At 40.5% G+C, this 26,302-nt stretch overlaps 1 protein-coding gene across 3 annotated transcripts in view; it reads right to left on the bottom strand.

Annotated features, from left to right (window-relative positions):
- IL1RL1 (interleukin 1 receptor like 1) overlaps positions 1–19,644 on the bottom strand; it is a 34,632-nt gene extending 14,988 nt beyond the window's left edge. Inside the window, exon 1 of one of the 3 annotated variants that reach the window (XM_050753269.1) lies at positions 19,523–19,644. The gene's annotated coding sequence lies outside the window, so the exon portion shown is untranslated. Of the gene's footprint in view, positions 1–59; positions 759–19,522 lie in introns of those variants that run through there. The other 2 variants (XM_050753270.1, XM_050753268.1) reach the window with 2 other exon arrangements.
- Positions 19,645–26,302: the final 6,658 nt, after the last annotated feature.

The following is a 26,302-nucleotide window of genomic DNA, read 5'->3' as shown; positions in this document are numbered from 1 at the left end:
CAATCATGAATGATGAAGACTTTTTTATTACAAATTTTAGATAACTAATTGATGCTTACCCAAACTGAAAGACAGAGGGGATGAACTTGGAGTCAGTGACGGAGCTAAGAATAGTTTCCAGTCTATGTAGCTCCCTCCTCCTAGACTACTCACTCTCTTCTATTTTAAAGCAGCGACACTCCACCCATCCTGAAATTTGATTTGTGGTCAAATCTATGACTTGTTCAAAAATGCTGATGCATCATGTCCTAAGAATTCTTGATGTTGACAAATAAATATTTAAACATAAAAACAACATTGAGTAATCCCTTGACAGGAAATAATTGAATGATTTCCTCCTATTTTAGCATCAGTTTCTCAGGCTGAATAATAAATAATGCTTATTGCCTGTGCCCCGATATTAGGACACTTTCAGTTCTAAACCGTCTTGACACTGGGGGCCTGGAGGCTGCCTTTCCAGATATTCCTTTACACCTCATTTCCGGAGACACCACTCACGAAAGCTCCGTCAGCCTTGGCAGCATTGGTGCCAGGAGTTTCGAAAGCAAAGGTTGGGGAGAGGCAATGCAAAGTAAGCTGCACTTTCTGGAACTTAGAAATTCTCTGTCTAGGGTCCAGAATGTGACTCCATCCCATCCCAAAACAGATTTCAGCTCCTTGGATTTAAGTCCCAGTAGGGCTCTCTGCCTGGATGAAGAAAAACAAAAAAAAGGAAGTTTTTCTAGAGTGCAGAGAAAGAGAAGGAAGCTGTGACTAAGAAGCTTCCCTCAAGTGGAATGACAAAGGAAACCATAACCCTCAACTCTTGGGCTCCAGGTAAAACAAACTTCAAAAGCAAAATTTGATTTTAGCTATGCATAGTTGCGATGACCCTAACATGAGTAAACTCAACCTACGTTTATGAGTCATCACATCTCAGAAGGATTCAGGAACTAATTCCAGACCAATATAATAATATAATGATAATAACTAACCTTTCTTTAGAATGTCCTCTATGCCAGACACAGTCTAAGTGATTTCCATGTATTAATTCCTTCATTCTCACACTCACCCAATGAGGCAGGCGCTATTATGATGATGCCCATTTTACAGACAAGGACACTGAGGCACAGAAAGATTAAGCAACTTGCCCACGTCACTTCACATTAAGAGTTGAAGTCAGAATCCGAACCCAAGAAGGCTGGCTCTGAAGACCAGACTAATCACAGAATCCAACTGCCGCTGCTTGTGGAAGGTTAAGAAAGGAGGAGCTGCAAAAGGGAGAGTTCTCAGTACATTTTTTGAGCCAGTGTCTTTGCTCCCCACGGGGGCTGGGACCACTCTTGAATCTCTTATCTGTCAGGGGTTTAGTCAGCCTTTTGGCATGTGGAGTGGCTCTGAGAGGAAGAGATATAGAGTCCTTTGACCGCTGGGAGAGGAGATAACCATGAGATGTTCACCGTAAATTAGAGGAATTAGGTCTGCACATTGTTATTCTTGACCTACTTGTGGAAGTCCATTTCATCAGGATCTTATTGCAATTGGGGCATGAGATCACAGCCAGGAGCCAGCGAGTCTGCAACGGTGCCTGCGATTGCCCAAGTGCTGCGTAGGGTTTGTTCAACAAAATAACACAAACTAGGAATTGTTTTACATTTGATATCCCAAAACATCTTTTTAAAACATGTATTAAGTTTGAGCATTCATTCTTAAACTAGGCCACGTGAGCACTGGTTTCTCAGTTTAGAAAATAAAGCTTCCATCAATTTTAACATCATGATGAAATTCTGCAGGAGTATTTATTAAAGTTGAACTATTCCTGTAAAACAATTCAGTTGTTCATTTGACAATTCAGACTTTTCGTTCAAAGTGCAATACTGAGTGGTACTTATCATCAACATCACTCAAATTTTATAGATAAAAATAAAAACCCAAGGATAAGACTGGTTAAGTAATTTGACTAAGTTCACCCAGTTGCGGCTGGGGTTGAAACAAGACTTGCTGAACTTCAAAGCCAAGGTTTTCTTTACCCCTAATGTCAACTAAAAAAGAGAACATTCTCTATGCCAGAGATTAGAGTGGTAAAGCTTTTCTTTTTATAATTGGGACTGGGTTATTAAAATAAGCTAGTCTATACTTTCTTCTTTGAAAAGAACTAAATCATTTTGGCTTCTCACTATTCAGGCACCACCCAACATAACAGAGAGTAGTTTATACCAACTTCAGACAAACTGGAAAAAGGCAAGCTCTTCTAATAAACGAATAAAGCAAGGCATTTTAAGCACTCATACATTTCTGCCAACTTAATCAGAAACAGTATCTGCTTGTTTCTCTGGCAAATATCCACTTTTTAAAGACTTCTCATAACTACTATCCCTTTTCAGATTAATTTCATAGAATCTAACCTCATTGAACTAGATTTTTCTTAATTTTGTTACAGTTTTGAAATCTTATATGTGTCTGTTTATAATCTACTTCACTGACATATCCACTAAAAAAAAACCAAAAAACAAAAGAACAAACAAAACTTTATATTTTGAGGGCAACAACTAGCTGCTGGCTTATGGAATGTGACACTCAAATACTTCCAAACTTAGAAGGCATCTTTCAAGACTTCTTCATTTGACTTAGCAGATATCACACTGAAATGTAACATGCAAATGTCCTAACACATTCCAGAGCTGGCCATGTGTGGCCTGCTCTTACTGTAAACCGGTGTCAAAAGACAGAGAACTTGGTTACATTAATCTTGTATGAATTTCAGTGAGACAGGCTCTCATTGAGTGACTCTCACTATAAGCCAGAAATGGATTTTTCCCCTTCATTTCATTAGAGGACACCTGGGTACCATTTTTATTCTGTTTTTCTTTTAATTATTTTTTTCTTGATGAAAATGTTTGCAGGACCCGCAGCGGATGGGGCAGAACCAGTATGGCCCTAAACGGCCTGGCCTGGGCCTCTGGAGAATGTGCTGGACCCCCAAGCTTTATTAGCTGCGGTGCCTTGAGTAAAGTGCTTGCCTCTGGGATCCTTCTTGCCCACACTCTAAACTCGAGGCCCACTCAAGCCTCCACTCCTTCCCTCCAAACTCCTTCCTGCTTCACCCAATCCTCCCCTCCAAAAACCAGAAGACCCGTCTGAATGGCTATTATTAAAAACTCAAAAAACAGCAGATGTTGGGATGGATGTGGAGAAAAGGGAATGCTTATACATTGTTGCTGAGAATGTCAGTTAGTTCAATCTCTATGGAAAACTGTATGAAGGTTTCTCAATGAACCAAAAATAAAACTACCATTCACCCCAGAAATCTCACTACTTTTCTAAGGAAAAGAAATCATTATATAAAAAAGACCCCTCTCCACCACTACTAGTATGTTCACTGCAGCGCTGTTCACAATAGGAAAGTCATGGAACCAACTTAAGTGTCCATCAATGGTTGACTAAAGAAAATGTGGTACCTATGCACCAAGGATTACTGTGCAGCCATAAAAAGAATGAGATTATGTCCTTTGCCACATGGATGGAGTTGGAGACCATTATTTTCAGTGAACCAGTTAAGAAACAGAAAACCAAACACCACATGTTCTTACTCATATATGGGAGCTAAACCATGGGTACACATGGACATAAGGTGGAAATAAGAGACACTGAGGACTCCAAAAGTAGGGAGGGTAGGGAGTGATGAATGAAAAATTACCTCCTGGGTACAACATTCACTAATTGGGTAAGACCAATCCCCAATAGTATGCAATATACCTTTGTAACAAACAAGTACCTATACCCTAGAATCTAAAATTTAAAAAAACAAACAAACAACAACAAAAAGAAAAAATCAGAAGAAACCAGCATATATTCAAGGAACAAGTGGAATTTACAAAAGCTTCATGTCTCCAGAACAGAACTTCTGATCTCCTCCAGCCTCCTTGCCTCCCTTGCCCCAAAGAAAAGTCACTGTCTCCCATTGCCTTCTAATCGCAATGATGATAACTCCATGCTGAATGTTGGCTCAGACCAAGACTCCATTTATTATTGACTCTTCTCTTCCTCACATATTGGAAATGCAATCCATCAGGACAACTTATGGTTTCATCTTCAAAGCACATCCTACCTGCAATTACATCTCTCCATTCTCATGGCCACCATCCTTGTCCAATCCACCATGGTCTCTCACTTGGATTTTAATAACTGCTTCTAAATTGCTGTCCCTGCTTCCAGTTGTACCCTCTTAAGTCTATTCCTAAAACAGATACTCTGGAGATTCTGTTAGAACCTAGGTCAAATCAAGGAGGCCTCCAAAGTCTTCCACCTCACCCAGAGGAAAAGCCAACATCTTTACAGAAGTAGGGAGGTCCCACACGATGGAACACCACCAATCACCTCTCTGACCCCTCCCCTCCAACCCCATATCCTCGTTGCTGTTCCTTGAAGGCACTAGGCACACGTTGTTCCTTCCGCCTGGACAGCTTCTTCCCATTACCCACCTCCTCCAAGAGCTAACTTACCTCCTCCAAGTGGGCACTCAGACTGTACATTCTCAATGAGACTTAGCCTGACTACTCAATTTTCTGTTCTTTTTTTTGCTTCTGATTTTTAAAAATTGTGCTGAAATTAACATAACATAAAATTAACTATTTTAAAGTGCACAATTTAGTGACATTTGGTACATTCACAGTGTGGTACAACCACTAACTTTATCTAGTTTCAAAACATTTTCACCATCCCCAAGTATAACCCCACACCTATTAACATGAAGTCCCCATTCTTCCTCTTCTACCACAAACCCATAGCCACCACCAATCTACTTTCTGACTCTATGGATTTATCTATTCTGAATATTTCCTATAAATGGAATCACGCAATAAGTGCCCTTTGTGACTGCCTAATTTCACTTAGCATAATCTTTCCAAGTTTTGTTCATATTGTAGCATGGGTCTGTACTTTATTGCTTCTAATGATTGAATTATATTCCACTGCGTGTACCTACCACACTTTGTTTATCCATTCATCCGTTGATGGGCATCTGGGTTGCTTCTAGCTATTGACTATTTTGAATAATGCTGCCATTAGTGTCCAAGTATTTGTTTGAGTTCCTGACCAATCAATTTTGAATTACAATGTCTCCTCTCCCATTCCCCATCTCCTTAACCTGCTCCAATCTTTTTCTAAGGCATTCATCACTGTCTAACATTCTAATTATGCATCATGTTTATTATTTTCTGTTTTATTCATTGGAATATGACCTCCAGAAGGCAAGATTATTTTTGTGAGTTTTGTCTATTGATATAGCTCACGTGCCTGGAAGAGCACAAAGTAGGTGCTCAGAAATGTTTATTTATTATTATTATTTCTGAGGCAAGGTCTCACTCTGTCGCCCAGGCTGGAATGCAGTGGTGCGATCATGGCTTACTGCAGCCTCCATCTCCCAGGCTCAGGTGATCCTCCCACCTCAGCCTCCAGAGTAGCTGGGACTACATGCACGCATCACCATGCCCAGCTAATTTTTGTATTTTTCATAGAGACAGGGTTTCACCATATTGCCCAGGTTGGTCTCAAACATCTGGGCTCAAGAGATCCGCCCACTTTGACCTCCCAGTGTTGGGATTACAGGCCTGAGTCACCATGCCCAATCTCAGAAATATTTATTGAATGAACCAGTGCAGATGACCAGGGGATGTAATTTGGGATCCAAAAAATAAAGCTTTTATATATGGATCTGAACAAGAGCAGCCTAAATTTTACTATGCTCTTACATCTCTACCCTGAATATCTGTCTCATTCCTTTTATCTTATCGGAAGATGAGACCTGAGTCACTCTTGGGAGGTCCCATGGGAACCGACCACTGTGTAATTTCAAATTAATTCCACAGACCTTACTGCTGTGGTCTGCATTTGTCACCCTTTATTTAGTTCATGTGCATCTTCTTTTGTCCTGAGGTCAGGGTAACCTTATTCTCCCAGCAGCAGAATCAGCTTCTAAAACTTCTATGGAAATCTAAAATCTGCATGGAAAATTAAAGTACTGGAAATACCCAAGACATGGTTAAAGAATAAGAACAAAGTCAGAGAACTTACACAACCTGACCTTAAGACTTAATATAAAAGCTACCATAGTGAAAACAGTGTGGTATGGGCATAAGGGCAGACATATTGATCAAAGAAGAGAGATTCCAGAAGTAGACTCAAAAATATACAGTAAATTAATGTTTGATTAAAATGCCAACATAAGTTTATGGTGAAAAACACTGCCTTCAACACATAATGATGGAAAAATTGACTGTCTATATGAAAAAGCTCTACCTTACATTATACACAAAAATAAAATAAAAATGGATTGTATTACATAATAGAAAATCTTAAACCTGAAGTAGGAACATATTTTTTAAATGGATACAAAAATCACTAATCATGAAAGAAAAATAAATCATAGCTTGTACTTTATTAAAATTAGAAACTTTTCTTCTTCAAAGACATCATTAGAACTTGAATAGACTAAGCCACAGACTCAGACAAAATATTCATAATTTGCACATCAGATAAAAGACTTGTACCTATACTTCATAAATAACTCTTACAAATTCATATGAAAAAGATAAAATAACCCAATTTTTAAAATAAGGAAAAGACTTGAACTGATATTTCACAAAAGAAAATATATCAATGTTCAATAAGCACAGGACCAAGTGCTCAAAGTTACTAGTTATTAGATAAATGTAAACAATTAAAATCACAATGAGATTCTATTTCATAGCTAATAAAAATGTCTGACAATATAAAATTTTGGCAAGGATGTGGTGCACCTAGAACTCTCATGCATCACTGATAGGAGTGTAAAATGATACAGTGGACATAGTTTGGCAGTTTCTGATTATATGCTTGCATTACGCTCCAGAAATTCTCCTCCTGGGGATTTACCTAAGAGAAGTAAAAACTTATGCACACAAAAAGACTTGTACACAAATGTTCATACCAGTTTGATTCATATAGCCAAATACTGGAAATAATACCTATGACCATCAGCACATATATGGCTAAACTATTCTACATTCATACAATGGAACACTACTCAGCAAAAACAAAACAAAACAAAACAAACAAACAAACAAAAAGAAAACACTGATTCACAAAATATAAATGAATCTTAGAAGCATACTGAATGAAAGAAACCAGTTTTAAAAGAATGCATGCTATATGGTCCCATTTATATAATGTTCCCAAACTGCAAGACCAGTGAGTGGGTACTTAGAATGGAAGACGAAGGGTGGCAATTACTTACAAAAGAGTATGAGAGAGATGTGTGGAATGTGTCAATTGACATGATGGTTTCAGAGGTGCCATGTGTGGATATTTGTACCCTCCTCACCTCATGTTGAGACAGATCCCCAATATTGAATGTGGGGCTTAAGGGGGAGTGTTTGGGTCATGAGGGTGGATCCCTCATGAATAGATTAATTCCCTTCCTCAATCCCCTCCCTTGGTAGTAAGTGAGTACTCTCTCTATTAATTTCCATGGGAGCTGGCTGTTAAAAAGAACTTGGCACTCCCCCACCCCTTGCTGCTTCTCTCCCATGTGATCTCTGCACATGCCAGCTCCCCTTAACCTTCCACCAGGATTGGAAGCAACCTGAGGTCCTCACCAGATGCAGATGCCCAGTCTTGAACTTTGCAGCCATTAAAATCATGAGCCAAATAAACTTTTCCTTAATAAATTACCCAGCCTCAGGTATTACTTTATAGCAATACAAAACAAAGACAATAGAGTATACATGTATCAAAACTTACTGAATTTTACACTTAAAAATGTGTGTATTTTAGTGTGTATAAATTATATACACTCTACATATATATATATATATATAAAAAAAACCTAACAAAAAGTTAAAGAACATCTACTGTATGGCTCAATAACTTCCCCCCTTACCCAAGAGAATTAACAAACATATCCACAAAACACTTGTAAAAGAATATTCGTAAATGCCATATTCATAATACCAAAAATTAAAAATAATCCAAATGTCTAACAACAGGAGAATGGATCCTTATTTTTTTAATGTAAACTACTCAGCAATGAAAAGGAAGGAAATAGTGATATAATCACAGGATGACTCTCAAAAACAGCATGTTCTGTAACTTTGAGTTTGTTTCGAAACAAAAAATAATAAAGTCTTGCTCCCGAAAAAGTATGTTAAGCAGAAGAAACTAAACACAGAAGACTACATATTGTATATCATACCTACAGGAAGCCCAACAATAGGGAAATTATAATCTATCATGCTGGAAACCAGAGAGTATGTGGAAATTTGATTGGAAAGGGGTGAGAGCAACTCTCTGCGAAGAAGAAATACTGTTCTGTGCTGTTGGGATAATTATATGGATGATGATACATGGTGGATATGATTGCTGAATCTCATTCAACTGAATATGTAAGACTGATGCTTTTAATTGAATATTAGTTGTTTCTCAAAGTAAAAGAGTAGAAAATCATATTCTCCCATTATGTAATAGGAAGAGCCCTGTATTGAAGTCGGGAGACCCAGATTCATTTCTGGGGTCTGTCACAACATGATAAATCTCCACTGGAGGCCTTGCCAATATTTTATCATCAAGCTCCTCATAATAAGCCAGCTGTAGAGGAAATGGTTCCTTTTCAAAAATTATTCATAGGACAAGTTGTCCTGTGAATAATTCTGGTTTTGATCATTTTTCCCTCAAAACCTTTAGCTAAGTTTCCCCTCTCAATTTATTTCCATTTTTTCCATGTAAGATTAAGGGCAATGGGACAGGCAACACAAAAGCATGAAGGACAGCCAGAAGGACAGCACCGTGGAATGTGAGCAGCTGAAGGCCTGAAGAGCAAAGACTGAGGTTTCCCAAAGAAGAAGGAATTCTGCCTCAAGACTGCAACACAGAAATCCCGCCTGAAATTCCAACTGGCTACCCTATGGAATTCAGAGTCAAGACTACAACACCAACTCTTATCTGAATTTCCGGTCTGCCAGCCTGCTTTGTATCCTTTAGATTGCCAAGCCCCACGATCTCATGAGTCAATTCCTTAAAATAGACAGAGTATAGATAGATTAGGTAGATACATAGATAGATAATCTCCTACTAGTTCTGTTTCTCTGGAGAACTCTAAGACAGCACGGACCAATGACAAGACTAATCAGACTAGTTGTTTGACTTTGGACTGTTTTAAATGTAATTATAGTGAACCACAAAATAATTTTTTACCTTGACCACTTAAGAATGATTTAATTTTCCTCTTAATCTCCATCATCTCAAATGTACTATGCATTGCTGATATTTCTGTGAAACAATTTCACTTGTGTTTTCTACAATTTCCTTTGCTTGGAAGATTTATGATTCCTTGGTGATTTTGAAAGGTTTGAGAGAAAGACTGGGTCATCTACCACCACTGTGCTTCCTCCAGTAAATTCATGTTTGCAGCCTTAAATGTAGATGCATCAAGTAATTATTCAGACCATAAAATATCAGGAGGGTCAGGGGCAGTGGCTATTGACTCATCAGTGGTAAGGATGTCAGTGTTCTAACATCTAACATGGCTGCACATACTGACACTGCATCAACTGGGCTTAGAAAAGCAAATACTGAACCCAGACAACCAGTTGTTCTGCATCAACTGAGCTTAGAAAAGCAGAATACTGAACCTAGACAACCAGTGAGGGTTGTTCTGTTCATGCCAATCACTGCTCCTGTTGCTAGGGATACAGCAATGCACCACACAGAACAAAGGGAAACAAAAAAACACCTGCCCTTGTGGAATTTATGTCCTATAGGAGAAGGACAGCAAGTAACATAAAGAAATAAAAATAGTTATAAAAGATTTTAAAGTGTGATCCACTTAAGGAGAAAAATACAGCAGAAGGAGAGCAATTTTAGGCCAGATGACCTGGGAAGGCCAACTAGGATGGAGACATTTAATAAACAGCCCAGGTTGAAGGGGCAGGCAGCATTAAAGCCCTGTCATGGAGACAAGCCCAGTGTGTCCAAGGGTCAGCTGGGAAGCTATGTGGCCCAAAGGGCATAAAGAACTCCACAGCAGTGAGAGCTGATTGGAGAGGGGTAGAGACTAGATTGCGAGTGAGTCACCCTGAGCACCTTGGCTTTTATTCAGTGTGATGACGACCACTGGAGTGTTTCAAGCTGAGGAGTGACATGACCTCTAACTCAACGTAGGTATTAAACACTGTGAGTGTGAAAATACTCTTAAGAATGACAAGGGATGAGGTATCCGGGTGAGACAGAGACGGTGGCTACGACCAGGGCAGGGAAGTGCAGGTGGTGAGACGTGGTTGGGATGCAGATAGATTTTGAGGGTAGAACTAGTAGGACTTCTTAAAATATTGGGGGAAACCAGCCCCCGATAATTCAACATAGCTTCTTTTCTATTTTCCCTAAGTGTTGACCGGTCTGAGAAATAAAGGGAAAGAGGAGTACAAAGAGAGAAATTTTAAAGCTGCGTGTCCAGGGTAGACATTACATGTCGGCAGGTTCGGTGATGCCCCCTGAGCTGTAAAACCAGCAAGTTTTTATTAGCAATTTTCAACGCGGAAGGAGTGTACAAATAGGGTGTGGGTCACAGAGATCACATGCTTCACAGGCAATAAAATATCACAAGGCAAGTGGGCAGGGCAAGGTCACAAAGCCAGGGTGAAACTAGAATTACTAATGAGGTTCCCGGTCTCACTGTGCATGCATTGTCATTGATAAACATCTTAGCAGGGTTCAAGAGCAGAGACTTGGTCTGACTAGAATTCGCCAGGCTGGAATTTCCTAATCCTAGCAAGCCTGAGGGGACTGCAGGCGGCCAGGGCATGTTTCATCCCTTATCTGCAACTGCATAAGGCAGACACCCCCAGAGCGGCCATTTTAGAGGATGCCCTGGGAATGCATTCATTTCCCGGGACTGTTAATTATTAATATTCCTTACTGGGGAAAGAATTCAGCAATATTTCTCTTACCCGTTTTTGGTAATAAGAGAAATATGGCTCTGTTCTGCCCAGCCCACAGGCAGCCAGATTTTAAGGTTATCTCCCTTGTTCCCTGAAAATCACTGTTAACCTATTCTTAAGGTGCCCAGATTTCATATTGTTCAAACACACATGCTTTACAAACAATTTGTGCAGTGAACGCAATCATCACAGGGTCCTGAGGCGACATACATCCTCAGCTTATGAAGATGATGGGATTAAGAGATTAAAGACAGGCATAGGAAATTATAAGAGAAATGATTGAGGAAGCGATAAATGTCCATGAAATCTTCACAATTTATGTTCTTCTTCTGTCACAGTTTCAACAGGTCCCTCCATTTAGGGTCCCTGACTTCCTGCAACATTGATGGACAGGATATGAGAGCAGTCAAGAGAGGTTTGGGGCCCTGAGTAACTGGTCAAATAGGGTTGCTAGTTAATGAATGAGGAAATGGTAGGTGGTGTAGGTTTTAGAGTAGGATTACACTAGTTTTGGCCATATTCAGCTTGACACCGCATTAGACACAAAACTGGAGATGTGAACTCATCGGTAGGATGAATATTTGCTTCTGAAATTTAGGAGACATATCGGGCTAGAGATATAAATTTGGGATATGTCAGTGTATAAATGAAATTAAACCCATGAGACCAGGTGAGATCTTCAAAAGAGTGGAAGTAGCTAGGCCATGAGGGCACAATAGAGCAACTTCTGATTTTCACTGTAAAACATCCCAGAGAATAAGTGTTCATCCTTCCCTGAAGGACGAATTTGGATCTCTACATCCAACACTGCAGACGTGGTGAGCATCTGGCATGAAGTGACCCTGAGTTCTGACCCAGGTCAGCTGCACTGCCCCCATCAGCTTAAAGATGACACTGGGGTACACACAAACCAAAGCTGTGTGAGAAGGCATTGTATAGGCACCAAACATGTTTTTGCTTTTTTCCCCACCATGGGGTAAAAGAAAATAATTCAGGACAAAACCTAACCCACAGATATTAAGACATTTTTTTTGAAGGTCTCCTTATAGTTTATTACAAGGTAACAGAAAGAGAATAAAGAAAAGTTTTTTTAAAAAAATGCAAAAGAAAGGGCTGGGCATGATGGTTCACACCAGTAATCTCAGCACTTTGGGAGGCTGAGATGGGAGGACTGCTGGAGCCCAGGAGTTCAAGATTAGCCTGGGCAACATAGTAAGTCCCCATCTCTACAAAAAATTTAAAAATTAGTCTGGCATGGTGGCACATGCCTGTGGTCCCAGCTGCTTGGGAGGCTGAGGCAAGAGGATCACTTGAGCCTGGGAGGTCAAGGATGCAATGAGCCATGATCATGTCACTGCACTCTAGCCTGGATGACAGAGTGAGATCTTGTCTCAAAAAAAAATAAAAGAAAGATAAAAAAGATACTGATGATGCACCCCAAAATTCTATAAGGGCAGAAATCCAGCCTTATGGCCTGCTGGATCACTATAAGCACCCAGCATACTAACTGACACTGAGTCGGTGGTTAATAAATACTTGGTAATTGTTTGAAAAACACAACTCATAAATCCACACCTATATGTACATTTTATCCCCTGATCAAATGTATTTAAGTGTGAAGGCTAATATTTACTTTTCATTTTGTTGCATCCCCCTTTCTTTTCTGTTTCTCTTCTGTGACTGCACTGCATAACAGTTGTTCTCATTGACAATATTTGTATCTAAAAAAATTGTTCCATCAAAGCATATTTGTTAAGAGAAACAGTTGAATCTTAGCTAGCAGAGGCAGTTGGTTACTCATCACTAGCAAAGGGGAGGGAGATATATTTGTGATTATACAGCATTTGTGTTTTCAAAATGTGTCCTATGGACAGTCACTTCAGGATGTTTTAATTGACTTCTCAGTTAAAAAAAAAAAAGTGTAAGAAATGTACAGCCAAACACACTGAAATAAGTTCTATTCCCAAAGGACCTTTGAAACCTTTTAATAAGCAGATATTTCTAACCACCAGGAAGATATAGCCTGCTGAGTTTTCTAAAAGAGTTAATTTTTAACTCTTTTATCTTAGAATCTCTTGTTTGTTTTGCTTTGTTTGTTTGTTTTGCAATAACATTATAGAATTTGAATCCACTTTGGAAACATTGCATTGTTTCTTTAAATTTCAATTTTGTTAATAATTAGTTTAAATTATGATGTCTTTATGCTGTTGTCAATATCACCAATTACCACCATGTTGCTTAGGAATCCTCAGTCCTGCATCTTCCCCTTACCTTGAGCTATAAGCAGCCTCTGTCAAAGTGGCACAATTCCTCCAACATCTTTCTTCAGGACCCACAAGCTACTGCTTCACATCTCCTCTTCTCTCCACCACCTCAAGTTTCAGTCCTTGAAGCACTTTTCTTTCCTGTCCACACTCACTCCCCACATTATGTCATCCAGTTAACTGGTTTGAAACACCATCTCTATACTGATTACACTCTTGCAGTTACACCTGCCATCCACACTTTTCCTCTGAACTTCAGGTTCACATGTCCACCTGCTGACTCGACATCTTCACTTGTCTATATTCCAGACATTACAAAATTAACCTAACCAAGAATGACTCCCTTTTCTTCCTCCCAAAATCTGCTCTTCCAACCATCCTTTTCATCTTGGTTGATGGCAATGTCATCTTTTTTCAGCTGCACAGATCAAAATCCTTGGAGGCATCCTTATACCTCTCTTTCTCTGGCACATCACTCTCAAGTCACCAGTAAGTCCCAGTGAATCTACTTTCCAAATACAGCCAGAACTCAGCCATGTGAGCACTTCTCATGGCCATCTCTCCTGATCCAAGCCACCACCATTGCACTGGTCCTTCCCTTGTCCCCTGTAATTGATTTTCAAAACAGAAGCCAGAGTGATCCTTTCAAATTACTCTTCTCCTCAAACCTCTGCTTTACCCAACAAAAGCCAAATTGCTTGCAATGAACAAGAAGACCCTCTAGGGGTCTGCCCCCCCTCACCTCTCTAATTTACATCCTGCTACAACCCAATCTTAACTCCACAACACGTGCACTTTTGTCCTTCCTGTTGCTTGGCCTCCCGAGCCTGCTCCCACCTCAGGGTGTTGCACCAACTGTTTACCCTCTCTTGCATTTTCTTCCTCCAGGTGTCTGTGTGATTCACTCCCTCACTTTCTTAATGAGGTCTGTTCTCCCCAACCCTTTGACTAACTAATGCTGTGCTCCCAATCTTCCTAACTCTGCTTGATTTTTTTTCCTCCATGGCATTTATAACTTGCAACACACTGAACACCTGACTTAAACATCATGTATATTTCCCGTTTTGTTCATTTATGTTTCCCCTAGGAGATCCTCAATAAATACATATTGAATTAAAAATAAATGAATGGTCTATGGTTGAGTTTATATGAGGATCAAGTTTCTCTCTAAATGTATGTTTACTGAAATCAAATCCTTTTTTAAATTTTTATAATAGATATGAGAAAATTTTTATAAGTTAAAAATCTATGAAGTAATTTACATACTGAGTTTGTTCTCATTTTATGTGGAAAAAAAATCACAAAATTGTATTTACTCATCAACTACCACTTTGTAAAGCTATACATGGGAGAAAGTCTAATAGGGAACATAGAATATTAATCAGCTTTGTTGTATTAAAGAAGTGAGTTGATGAATTACATTTTTTATTATTCTTAAACTACCTGTAAGAGTGTAATATTGTTTGGGTAATTACAGTGCATTTTAAAATGTATTTTGCTGAAACATTTTAATTTTAAAGAAATTGCTCTGATTTTAAAATATTGACCTTATAAGCAGCTAAGTGTACATGAAAACATCATTCAATGGAAAATAATAAAAGAAGACATGGAAATAATACAAGTACTGAGAGAGTTGTACAATTTCAGAATGCTTTGAATCAATCAAATTTCTAAGTTGATCCATCATTATACTGGAAGTTTGACACTCAATCAGAATCAACTTTGCCAATTACAAAGAACTCTTCTTTGGAATTTTGGTTTCTAAGGGTCACACTTTTTGCAATATAATAGTTTGTCTCTTAAATAGTCTGTATCTACTACTAATAAATAGTAGCTGGGTATCCATATTATGTAACAGAAGGGAAATGAAATTGTACATTTTTTTAGGTAATTCTGGGAAATTTTTACATAATTTTAGATAAATCTCCTGGTAATTCTGAAATACCATTGTGGTTGAAAATGGGCTATATTGAAAGGTTTGATTGCTTTAAAAAAAAAATTAAACTCCCACTTCTCTTCCAAGTTGCTGCAAGATGAAATGCTCCTTTCTTTATCTACCTTGTTCTCCCCTTCTCTGAAGAAGGAAATTCTATCATAGGGCCCAGGAACCTGAGCAACTGTGTTACTTCTTTTAGATCCTTGGTCATTCTAGATTTTCTCAGGTTCAGCGAGAGAATATCTATGCCCACCAGATTACATAAAAAGCATGAGATGAGGTTTGGGAAATAGGATAAAGACTTATAAACTGGAATTCGGGATGTGGTTGATGGAAAGTCTTAAGGTAAATGAGCATATCTCAACTCAGGGACAGACAAGTCTTAGCAGCTCTCCTCTTATCAAACAAATCTTATTTCCATTTTCTTTCCATTTTTCTGTGCTCAAGACATGTTTAGCTAACTGTAGAGACATGCCAAAGACAATCAAATCCTTTTTTATGTGAATATCAGATTTAAGAATGCTTTCCTCATAAGGGTGAAACTAGAAATCAGAGGTGAGTGAATTAGCCCTGGATCTGACCCAGCGACCAGAGGCACAAACCATCACTGGCAGATTGAGATAAGGGGAGGATGAAAGTGGCAGCAAACAGCCTGAAGACAAAGAAAATGGAAAAACCAAAAGGAGCCACGTTTACATTAGACCTCTAATTTCCTAAAAATACTCCCCTAATGAAAGCAGGAGCCAAACCCACTTTAAGTAATTCATTTGGTTGCTATGATTGAGGAATGTGTTAGTTTCAAAAATCTTAATGTAGATTATTTTTGAAAAGGTTGTTCACTTTGCATGGGGGCTAGTTTTCTAGATAATTCCTCTAAAGGGTGATTTTTCCGGTGTCTTCAGGGTTTGTGTGTACGTTTGTGATCTGGCACAGACTACTCAGGGAGCATAAAGCAGCTCAGATTTCCAGAAACCACTACTCAAGAAAAAAAGGCAAAATGAAAAGAAAGCAATTTTGAACATTACAACCCCAAATCAAACAAGGTTTTGCTCAAGAAGAAAAAAATGATGAGGGAATTCCTCACTAAAGTCTCGGTCTTTACCCATAAGTTCACTGTTCCTAAAGAGTCATGAAATCCAAGAAAACTTGTCCTCAACATGGGCATCAAGAGACTCTGATTTTCTTTATAGTTTGAGGTCTCTGCTCAGATGGTGAATCAAAGACATTCAGCTATAGTGTGGGGTTCTTTCAGCCAAGCTTGCAGCAAAAGGTACATGATATTTTCTGATCGTAACACCCCAGAGTGAAGAGGAATTACAGAAATGCTGACTGGTCCTGTGGGTGGACAGGGAGAGTGGAGATTGGGGAGGATGACCAGCAACCCCAGGGGCATCGACATCATCCCATTCCTTTTCCCCATGGCATACACCCCCATTCAGGGAGCCTCAGTTGGGTGGCAGTGGGGCTGAGAGGGCAGAGGCCCCATTACTCAATGACTCTGACCTCAGACACTCCATCACACTTTGACTGCAAGGCTCCCGAGAGGAAGGCATAGGATGTGTGGAATCCTCATTAGGGGAAAAATGTCAGACTGGCAGTACCAAGGGAAAGCAAAGAGAGAAAGCAGGTAAACTGTAAGTCTGCCTTTCTTCATGGCCCAGGACACATAGCTCTTCTGAGCAAATAACTCACAGTCTTCTTGCACCCAACTATCACCAAACACCTGCAAGTTAGCTCACTACAACTTTGGCATTATCAGTACTGTACATAGCACCCTGGAGCCCAGGAACTATCCTATAAATATCCAGCAAGCCTTTGTTTCTTTGCAGTCAGCTCCTCTCTGGCTGTGCTGCCCGTTGCAACCTTGTAATGTATTTTCATACTTTCTCTAATAAATCTGCCTTTCTTTATCTACAACTGTCTTAGTAAATTATTTTACCCCTGTACCACCAGCCCAGATAGTTGTCGCTCACCTATGACAGGGAAGTATTCATTCCAATCACAGAATAAGCTCAAAATTGGCCCCTCATATCCACACTTAAGTCATGTTTAACTAAGTTGTCACAGACAAAAGTGGTCTTAGATAGGATCTGCAATTGTTGAAATTAAAGACTACCCACCCACCTGATAAGTTATCAAGTCTTCTCTAAATCTCAGTTACATCTTGGTGGACACCATCTTTATTCTGTGTTTTTCCATTAGGACAGCATCCCCTTCTACCCAGGGCTCAGTCACACCCAACTCCAGAGCCAATGCCACAGACTCAGCCCAGCCACACACATGCCCAGGTTTAGTCTTGCTGTAGGGAGCCTGGGGTCCTCACCAGCGCTGGTTGGAAGTACAGGATTAGAGTCAGCAAGGACTTGGTTTCATCCCTACTTCACAGCACTATCATAAGAATGGCAGGATATGGTGTGTGGAAAGTGGTTGGCTCAGGGTCTAGCACATAGTCTCAGTAAATGTTGATTGCTGCTGCCGCTATGTTATTTCAAGTGTACTAAGGACAAATACAACCCAGACAAGTTGGAGCCATCCTACCCTTGGCTCACAATATTTTAAAGATGTTTCTGTCATCACCCTATTTCTCCATTCTCCTCTGTGTCTGAGCCAAGGCCTCAGCCTCTATTCAGAATCCAGACACCCTGCCTAGCTAGCCCTTTCCCTTTTCTCTTGGAACTGGACTCTTGGTTCCTGTTAGATTTTTGTTCTAGGACCAGAGGGATCTTTTCCACCAACCTGTGGTAGGAACCTACTGCACATGCACGCACATGCGCGCACACACACACACTCATGCGGACGCACATGCATACTCCCACAATGGTGGCATCGCCAGTGTTAGAAGACTCTTGCACTGTATCCCCCCAACCAGACTTCATTTGCCCCTTAGACATGGATGTCAGCCTGGCTCAAAGTCATCACCGGAATCCCTGAGGGGCTCTCCTTTGCAGCTGTCTGCCTCTGCACTCTCAGAAAACCAGGAAGTATGGAGGGATGGGCAGAGAAATATAAACCCTTGTGATTATAGGACAAATATTTTAAAGGACATAGATGAAGAGAGTTCTCCTAGAGGAAAAACAGGTATCTGAAAACCGAAGACATTCCAGATACACTTGAGCTATGCGGCCTCATCTCCAAACACAGAGGCACCCAAGTAGAAAAGTAACTTGGAATCAATCTCCTCATCTAAACAATGCATTCAAGAACAGAGAGAACCCCAGGTCCTGCTGGGGATCCTGTAACATTCACATCAGCAGTGCCAGCAGCCTATCTACAGGGCACAGAGATCAAAGTTCCCCAAGCGGGGAAGGAAAAAATTAAGGACAATGATGAGGTCTGACAACATTAAGTGCTGAGTGTTGTCTGAGTAATGCACTAAACCCTTATACCCGGTTAACCTTCAGAAACTCTGATCATGATGTTAGTACTAATATGCTAGTTACCTCTTTGTAAGCAAGGAATCCAAGATTTAAAGACGTAGATGAGTTGCCTACTGTTATGTAACAAGTAAGTGTAAGAGCAGAGATTAAATGAAGATCTGCATTAGTCCAGAGCCTTCTGTCTCCAACACTATGCATGGAATAGCCAAAATGAGATAATCATGTCCATAATGGTATTCAGAAACGATGGCACATGAAGAGTTTGGCCTCAGAATCTGGCAGGAGAATGGTTATAGCCAGACAGAAATATGCCTCCCACTTTCTTATGCCTGGAAGAAATTATAAGGAAAAACTGACATTCAGTGGATAAGGCTTTGGGGGCCAGTTCTGCCATGTCGACCTCTGCAACCCTCTGTTGAGTAGCCTTCAGAGAAAAGAAGAACGGAGCCACCAAGCAGAGGATCAAAGCAGGCAGCCGCAACAAACTTGATCTTACATCAGTCATTCACTCCCCACCCCTCCGGAAACAATGGCCCTCATTCAGGAGGGCCTTCTCATATCTGCATATCCACCCCCCTCATGTCCCTTCTCTATTTCCTTCTTGCAGAAGGCTACGATCCTGCTTCCTCACCCCTTTGGTCAGCAACTTCTTGCTTCATTAGTTTCGTTTTTTTCCTTCATCTCCATCTGAGTAGATTACACTGCTGGATTTTGTGGATTTCAGAAAGAATAACTCCGGAATAAGAGCACTCTATGTGTATACTGCAAAGCCCCCATCCTTTCTTACCCTCAACCACGTCTTTTCCAACACATGAGACCAAAGTCCCGTATTACACAAATAAGATTTCAAGGGATTTCATCAATCTGTACCATGATTTTCCCATTGGTAATACTACTTTTCTCACAAGCAAAATTGATAACAGTGATTATTATTAACCTCAATTTTGTTCCCTTTGAGATAAAAGTACTTTTGAAAAACACCCCAAAGGCACTTACCCTCATTGGGTTGTACTTGAGTTCTTTCTTCCTCAACTGTCTGCGCACAGTCTCATAACTCGGGAAGCCAATTTCTCTAACAACTTTAGAGCTTTACTAAGTGCAACAGCCACCCTCTATTTAAAAACCTCCCATTTTCTTTATCAGTTAAGAGACAGGAACCAGGTTACTGATAAGCTGAACCCGAAGATCACACTGTTAACAAATGTTAACTGCAGTTTTCACCACATTCTCCTCTACTTGAAAGATCTTTGATGAAGTTCTATTTCCAATTTTTACCTTATCTCTATAGATGGTTACATTTTGTCTTAACTATATTTTGCCTTCCTCGCGAGTGACTTTCTCAGCAAAACCTCCCCAACTCCATGTAGGTGGCAGGTCACTCATTTCCCTTAAAGCGAGCTGTGTAGTTGTAACTTCCCTATGGTCACATTTCTAAGAACAACAATGTCCATTTCTGCTGCAAGTTGTTTATTTGGTGTTTTTTTGTTTGTTTCTGTTTTTTTTGGCGGGGGGCGCAGAGCCTCTCTACGTCACCCAGGCTGGAGTGCAGTGGTGCAATATCAGCTCACTCTGCAGCAAGTTTTATAACTGATGCGTCACTGGCAATGTTTTTGAAAACTTTGACACATGTTGTGTGCTTAAGTGTACACCAGACTCTGTGTGCAGTAATTTGGTACATGCTATCCCATGCAATCCTCAGAAGCTAACAGGAGCCTCAGAGAGGCGAATTACATTACCCAAGGTAGCAGCCAGTACAAGGGATATCCGGGATCCAAAGTGTCTATACCTGGGCTTTTTCCATGTGCCCCAGACGGCCTATCTCAGGTGGTTGTAATAGAGATTTATGGACATGAGATGCAATTATTAGAATTCCGGATAAACTAACCTTCATTATCTATGCAATTTTAAAAAATATTGGTGACTTTCAAATAATCAGGATGTGCCATCTGCCAGAGTCCTCCCTAATATAGTAGAGCATGAGATTTAGGGAGAGAACAGCCTAGTTTTCCTCTTCACAGCTGCTTGTCTTTGGGCAAATTTTCTAACCTCTGTCTTGTGTGAAGGGTATTGTTGTCAATACTAAATCAATAACCTATGGAGGGTGTCATCCATATTAATGAACACTGGTGATTTTCTGCTCTATCATATACCCATCCTATCACACCCAGCACAATTGTGTTTAAAATAAAAAACCTTCCGGCCAGGCGTGGTAGCTGACACTGTAATCCCAACAGCCTGGCCAACATGGTGAAACCCTGTCTCTACTATAATACAAAACATAGCTGGGTGTGATGACGCACGCCTGTAATCCCAGTTACTCAGGAGGCTAAGGCACTAGAATTGCTTGAACCCGGGAGGCAAAGGTTGCAGTGAGCCAAGATTGCACCACTGCACTCCAGCCTGGATGACAGAGTGAGACTCTGTCTCAAAAGAAAAAAAAAAAAACCTTCAAAATGTATTTGAAAAGATGGAATGATTCATAATATGTACCATATCTAAAGATCATGTTTATGTCAAGAGACTAACAAAACCTGGGTAGCACCTGACCTTCAATCTTCAGCATCTGAAGCTCATTTTGGTTTGGGTGCAGAGCTAAGACGTCTTCTCTATGTGAATATAACCTCACCCCCCAACCCCCACCTCAACACACAGACAAACAAACAGCTGGGTATACTCTCCAATTTTTGTGGATTTGTGTCAAGACCCTCGTCCCACCAAGTGAGCTAGATCACCTCTTCTCCTTACTTAGGGTTGCCATACATAAAAGATGAAAATCTACATCAAGGAGATAATGGTAGACTTATTTGCATACTATGCAGTCTTTAGGTGGATTATGACTTCATAAGGTCATCAATCATTTATTCTCCACTGCTAGATAACTGGAGAAAATATACCTAAATAATACACAAAACAATACTCATTGATGTCCCCAACATTGTGTCAGGCACTGTGAGAGGTGCAAGAGAAGATGAGACTCATTGCTGACCACAAGGAACTAAAATAAAGACCATGGGAAAAGAGGGGTGGGAACAGGGATGTAGGATTTTACAAATCTGCAAATTTAAGATTTCTTTTTTTTTTTCTTTTGAGATGGCGTTTCACTCTTGTTGCCCAGGCTGGAGTGCCATGGCACGATCTCAGCTTACCGCAACCTCTGCCTCCCGGGTTCAAGTGATTCTTCTGTGTCAGCCTCCCTAGTACCTGGTATTACAGGCACCTGCCACCATACCTGGCTAATTTTGTATTTTTAGTAGAGATGGAGTTTCTCCATATTGATCAGGTTGGTCTCAAACTCCCGACTTCAGATGATCCCCCCACCTCAGCCTCCCAAAGTGCCGGGATTACAGGCATGAGCCACTGCCCTCGGCCTCAAGATTTAAATTATACAGAAATTTACAGCAGTTAGAATATTTTTAAAATTATGGTGTGTTATCAAGAGACTATAAAGTAGTCTTTACTCAGGAGTATAACTTTTTGGCCTGGCACAGTGGCTCCTGTCACTTTGGGAGGCCAAGGCAGGAGGATTTCTTGAGGCCAGGAGTTTGAGACCAGCCTGGGCAACACAGTGAGATTTTGTCTCTACACAAAAATTTTTAAACAGAGTGGAACTCAAAAAAATTTTTCTAGCATGGTTGAGCTGCAGTTCTATCCTAGTTCTAGATCTCTTAATATCCTTCACATCACATGAGAATCATGGCAGCAGTATTTAGAAACTTGCACCACATCCGCTGTGGAACTTACCCTTCAGTCTCTATCATTGGCATTTACATACTTGATTGTCATCAAAATGAATAATGCCATTTTCAGTGCTTCCATAAATAGCTATCAAATTCAGGGAGACCAACATCCATCAAGGTCCTCCTGAGTTAGTGATAAAGAAGGCCACATCTGAATGCAGATATGAGGGACTGAGCAGCCGTGGGCAGCTTGAGGAAGTTTCTCTTGAATGATCCCTCTATGCCAGGACTCTGCAAAATGTGGAATTCGGACTCCTGCTGCTGTACCCACCTGGCAGGGAGAGACTAGGCAAGCCCGTAAGGGGCCAAGTCCTGCCTCGCTGTGAGGATCGCTCCCCAGGGGTGGAGATCTTTAATGGTGCACCCCAAGCATGGTTTGCTCGCAGGCCATGACACCTCTTGGAGGTAACTCTCCTTAATGAAAGTGCCCCAGAACCAACAAAGGCAGCTCTCTAAGGAGAGGCAGAACAACATCTGTGACAATTCACCAATCAGTGACCTGAAAGGAAAGATCAAAGTTGGCCAAACTTATTTGTCTGAAATGAGAATAACATACAGTGCTCCTGGAGAAGCAGAAAAGTAGAGTTTGGGCACACACATGTGTGATCAAGTGCTTGTTTGTGTGTGCACATGCAGGGTTGTGTCCACATGGAGAGGACATCTGAGCTCTGCACCTAAACCAAATGAGTTTTCATAATGTTGAAAATTGTCCTAAATTGGCAAAAACAAGAGGTTAGCTGGTCTTCCTTGCACTTTGAAGAAACAGGTTCAGATCCAATACCAATTCCACAGCTTATGATAACCCAGGGTCCCCTCATGGCATTTGCTGATTTCTGGGGCTCATTTTCTCCGAGATCCTGTGTCTCTAGCTGCAGGAATATCATCTTTGTTCCGCTCAGCATCAGCCCAAAACCCTCTCCAGTTTGCAAAAGAAATCCATTTACACCAAACATTTCTAAAATATGGTGTACCTAAAGATTCACACATCACACGGAAGACCTTATGGCCTCCTACCATCCACCAGGTCCTCTTCCTCCTCTCCTCTCCTCTCCCCTGCTCATCACCCCTCTTCCCTTCTTTCCAGTGCTTGCCGCTGAATGGGCTCAGCCCAAATTCACCAAGGTACTAGGCAGCTAGAAAGCTTTATCTCTTTTAGAAAGAAGGCAGATTGGCTGGGTGCGGTGGCTTATGCCTGTAATCCCAGCACTTTGGGAAGCTAAGGTGCATGGATCACCTGAGGTCAGGAGTTCAAGACCAGCCTGACCAACATGGTAAAATTCCGTCTTTACTAAAAATACAAAAATGAGCCAGGAGTGGTGGCAAATGCCTGTAATCCCAGCTACTCAGGAGGCTGAGGCAGGAGAATCGCTTGAACCTGGGAGATGAAGGTTGCAATGAGCCAAAATCCTGCCATTGCACTCCAGCCTGGACGACAAGAGCGAAACTCTGTCTCAAAAAAAGTTTAAAAAAAAAAGAAAGAAAAGAAAAGAAAAAGAAAGAAGGAAGATATAGATGGCAAATCCATTTTTCTCTGTCACATTTACCTTTGCTTCACCTTCATGTCTGCATGAGTACCCTTTCCCTCACTTCTAAAACATTCCCTCTTCTTAGTTGGTTGCTTTAACCCATTAAATATGTTGTCTAGTAAAACCTACTCCTTTACTCTCTTGAGGAGTACAGACTTTTTCAAAAAGTAGAAAAGTCATAAATACAAATATTTGAATGGCTTATACAGGAATTCCAGCATCTATGAAAGAAACAAAACTGAAGTAGAATTCGTTTTAACACAGAAAATTCTAATCAAACCTAATACACAGCCAGAAACTTTACCCTCTCTTAAGATTAGCCCTGTGTGTCTTTACCACACCCCTCGCTCAGAATGCTTGTTTTCATGAGATTTAACAGGAAGCAAAAACTCAACCTTATTTTATGGTTACACCATAATATGTGCATTCATGATTTGATAATGGGTAAAAAATCTTCCTGTGTTCAGAAATTAAATTGGCTGTTTTTTATTTTCCTGAGGCAGTTAGCCTTAATGATTGGCTCCTATTTGTCTGAATATGAACTGTAGGGATCAAAGACTTTGCTGTATTCATTCTCTTTCTTGTCCACTCTTTGAGAAATTAAAAATTACAACAAGGCACAAAAGCTAGTGTGTTTCACTCTTCCCCCTTACTCCTATTCCAAAGTTCAGAAAAAGTCTATGTTTAGTTGAGAGTTAACAGAGGTGTTTGATTTTGGGTTTGTGGAATAGAAGTTATGTTAAAACTATATGTTCACCTGGAAGAAAAAATTAATTTTGGTAAAAAATTAGATTTTTATATTCTCTCTCTGTCTCTCTCTCTCTCTCACACACACACACACACACACACACACACACACACACACTTGCCCCTTCCTTCCTCATCCGTCTTTTGCTCACTAAGCAAAAAAAAAAAAAAAAAGATTTACTCAACGGTTTCTATAAAACACATTTAGTCACATTTTAACAGGGTTCACGTGTCCCCCACCAGCCTTGAATAGTTTAAGCAAAAGAATGAGCAACTGGGTAGCTAGAAATTGTGAGTTGTCAACAAAAAGTACCTTTAATAGCTGTGGCAGGCAGTCTCCAAGATGGCCCCATGATCTCTACATCCTGGTGTTTACATCCTTGTGTAGTCTTTTCTCTCACTGTACCAGGTCAGGTCTTTGTCATCAATATAATATGGAACAAGTGATCACGTGCCATTTCCAAGATTAGGTTATAAAAGGCATCCTGTGGTCATCTGGGACGCTCTCTCTTGAATCACCCCCTCTGAGAGAAGCCATCTCGAGGGCAGCCCCAGAGAGTGCTCCACATGGACAGGTCCTGAAGCCTCCTGCCAACAGCCACATGAGTGAGCCTAGCAGCAAGTCCTTCAGTTGCAGTCGAGTCTTCAGAGATGACAAAGTGTAGTCAACAGCTTGACCACAATTTCATGAGCAACCCCAAGGCAGAACCACCAAGCTAGGTCACTGTCAGATTTCTGACCCTCAGGAACCATGTGAGATAATAAAGGTTTACTGTTTAAGCTGCTAAATTTTAGAGTAATTTGTTATGGCACAATAGATCCCCAATAGCTGATAGAAAATGAACTTATACTATATTCTTTGTGGATCTAACAACAAATACGTAGAAGTCAGGGGTACTTGCTAGTAAGAAATGACTTGATCTCCATGGGTTTTTGTTGTTGTTGTTGTTGTTGTTTTTGTACTGTATTTCCCTTACAAAGTAGTCAAAAATTCAACTGCTACTCCTACTCAGAAGGCCTTTTAGTGTCTGTGATGTCAGGAAGCCATTTTTCTTATAACTCTGGAGTTTCTGTTATCAGAGGAAACGTCCGGTCTTACAGATTGTTCCACAGATATTAAAAGCACCTTTTCCCTAGTCTGATCACATAAAGTCTCTCCCTTCTACATGCTCATTCTATTTATTCAACAGATTTTATTCATGGATCAGAAGGAAACACATTTGTTTTGTCAAGAAAGCAACATTTCCCCATAATGCCCTCACAATCGGGGGTCCTCCCCAAGTTACTACTGGTCAGCAGTGGTGTCTGAGAGACCTCAGGGAGACAGATCTCTATGAACCCTGAGGGGACACTCAGCGTCCTTCAGGCAATAGCAGTTGCGATAGCAAAGGCAAGCATTTGTGAGAACAGTGGGTGAAGGACCCCTTGGGCAGCTGCCCATGCTTTGTGCAGACAGTCTTCTCTTCGATCAGAAATGTTCCGATGATGCAGTGCCTTCCTGCCATAGTAGCTCTTGTGCCCTGAAATCTCAAACAAGCACTTTGCCTTATGACATGGTAAGAGCATAAAAGGAAAATCTGATCTGTAGGTTACGTTCTCAGTATTTTCCCTGTGTCGTGGCTTTCATGCTTTAGTGTCTCAAATACCCTCTCTGCTTCTCCCATTGTAAGAATGTGAGAGGAAAGGCTGATCTATAGATCGTGTTCTCACTCTTTCCTCCTGTTGAAATGTTGAAATAAATGTCAATATTTTCCTTCATGGCTGTA

The sequence above is a fragment of the Macaca thibetana genome, chromosome 13 (genome assembly GCF_024542745.1).
Source record: "Macaca thibetana thibetana isolate TM-01 chromosome 13, ASM2454274v1, whole genome shotgun sequence".
Lineage (NCBI taxonomy): Eukaryota > Metazoa > Chordata > Mammalia > Primates > Cercopithecidae > Macaca > Macaca thibetana.
The sequence above is the reverse complement of the archived record's forward strand: the minus strand, read 5'-3'. Positions and strand labels throughout refer to the sequence as shown.